We start from the raw sequence: 2,500 nt of genomic DNA, 5'->3' as shown, positions 1-2,500 counted from the left end.
GAGGGAAGATCCTCTAAGGAACATGCACAGAGTATAGAAGCGTACAAAAAGAACGAGACGAAAGCGGACGCACACAGAAACAGCGCACAAAAAGAAAGGCAAAGAGCGTGCTCGCATTCAAAACGAAGCCAGGTGAACGAAGAGGTACGAAAACAAGCACGCACATGAGCCGGACTAACAAGAGAGAAAGGAGAGAAGCAGTGAAAAAGGAGAGAAAGAGAGTGGATTCACCCGGGACTTACGCTCGAAGAACCACCGGTACATGAGCGATGAGTGCCCCCGGGGGAAAAAGAGTGACAAATTAGGCCACTGGATAAGGGGTTGGGGAAAAAGGGGCGGGGGGGGGAGGGGAAAGGGGGAAAAGGGAGTTGGGAGAGGGAAGTGGGAAAAAAGAAAGATAAAGAGAAGGGAAAAAGAGGGAGGAGGAAAAAAAAGGGGAGAGGGGGGGGAAGAGAATGGGAGACGGAAGTGGGAAAAAAGAAAGAGAGAGAGAAAGGAAGAAGAGGGAGGAAGGAAAAAGGGGGAAAGGGGATGGGAGACGGAAGTGGGAAGAAAGAAAGAAAGAGAGAGAGAGAGAAGGGGAGAAGAGGGAGGAGGGGAAAAGAGGGGAAAGGGGATGGGAGAGGGAAGTGGGAAGAAAGAAAGAGAGAGAGAGAATGGAAAAAGAAGGAGGAGGAAAAAAAAGGGGGGGGGGAAGATGGGAGAGGGAAGTGGGAAGAAAGAAAGAGAGAAAGAAGGGAAGAAGAGGGAGGAGGGAAAAGGGGGGGGGAAGGGGATGGGAGAGGGAAGTGGGAAGAAAGAAAGAGAGAGAGAGGGGAGAAAGAGGGAGGAGGAAAAAAAGGGAGGAAGGGGATGGGAGAGGGAAGTTGGAAGAAAGAAAGAGAGAGAGAGAAGGGAAGAAGAGGGAGGAGGAAAAATGGGGGGAAAGGGGATGGGAGAGGGAAGTGGGAAGAAAGAAAGAGAGAGAGAAGGGAAAATGAGGGGGCGGGGGAGGGGAAAAGGAGATGGGGAAGGGAGTAGGTGGAAGGGAAGAGGGGGGGAGAAAAGGGAGAAGGTATGAGGGGAATACGATGAAAAGAAGTGGGAAGGGAAAGCGAAATACATAGATGGGGTAAGGGAGAGGGAAGGAAAACAAAAATGGGGTGAGGGAGATGGAAGTAAAGTAAAATGTGGTGAGGGAGGGGGAAGGAGAAATAAATGGGGTGAGGGAGGGGGAAGGAGAAAAAAAATGGAGTGAGGGAGAGGGAGGAAAAATTGGGGTGAGGGAGGGGGAAGAAGAAAAAAATGGGGTGAGAGAGATGGAGGAAAAAAATGGGGTAAGGGAGGAGGGAAGAGGGAAAAAAGGTCTCTTACCGCTATACAGTACAATACAAACAGTACATAGGTCGACGTATTCTCCAGCATTTTTTACTATGAAAACACTTCCGTCGCAAAAGAAAAATAATTAAGTTATCTGTTACAGAAATAACAACCAATCGTAGGTCGCGTAACTTTTCAAAAAGACGATCACAGCGACCGTTACACTCGCTCACCATATGATTGCGTTCCGAGCAGATGCTTCGAGAATTCGAAATCTGCCCATATTGTCTCGCTGTGATTCTGATGCCCAAGATGCACTGGTGAAATTTTGTCTACAAGAAATATCGACCTCTTGTAGACCTCTTGTAGACCTCTTGTAGACCTCTATGGTGATTTATGATCAAATAAGAAACCGGCTTAAGGCCTATGTTGACAGAATAAATGTGATGGAGGTTTGCTGGCCCTCTGCCGGCGCACAGACATGCCGAGCCCTTAAGCCGTCATTATTAGGTGTGCTATTTGTAATGATTTATGACGCATCTATTCACGATAAGCGACGGACATGTTTTAATTGAAAAGGGTCTTAGAAGTCATGGGTCTGTCGCGTCCACCTACCTTGTGTCATTCTGTATTACTGTCTGATATCAGAGAAGGGGGGGGGGGGAAAGGAGGAAAGAATGATAAGAAAATAAGGGAAAGAAACGGAAGAAGAAGAAGAAGAATATAAGAGGGAAAAGAGAGAGGATATTAGGAAAAGAAATGGGAAGATGAGAAGTAGCATAAAATAGACGGAGAATGGCGAGAAAAAAAAAATGAGAAGGAAGGAGACAGATGGAAATAAAAAAGAAGTTAGAGAAAAAGAAAGACGGAAGAAAAAAAAAAAAAAAAAGGAAAGGGATAATGGGAGAAAGAATGTATGAGCGAAAAGCACAGGGGAAAACTTGTATTACTGATACACAGAAGGAAACTTGTTAGTGATTACTTGTGTGTGAAACCGGGAGGAGAGGCATCGTCAAGAGATCTAACATGTATTACTTTTGTATGAATTATAATTATAAGACATGATACATATATAGTCAAAAGGCATAAAACAACATGTACAAGTACTCTCACGGAAGAGAGATTTGAAGCACTGTTGTATGTGGTGAGAGGAATACGAGAAATAGCAAGATGACAAAAAAAAAAAAAAAAAAAAAAAAAA

This window comes from Penaeus japonicus, unplaced genomic scaffold, assembly GCF_977035675.1.
Source record: "Penaeus japonicus unplaced genomic scaffold, GWHDUDI00000001_assembly GWHDUDI00000011, whole genome shotgun sequence".
Classification (NCBI taxonomy): domain Eukaryota; kingdom Metazoa; phylum Arthropoda; class Malacostraca; order Decapoda; family Penaeidae; genus Penaeus; species Penaeus japonicus.
The sequence above is the reverse complement of the archived record's forward strand: the minus strand, read 5'-3'. Positions refer to the sequence as shown.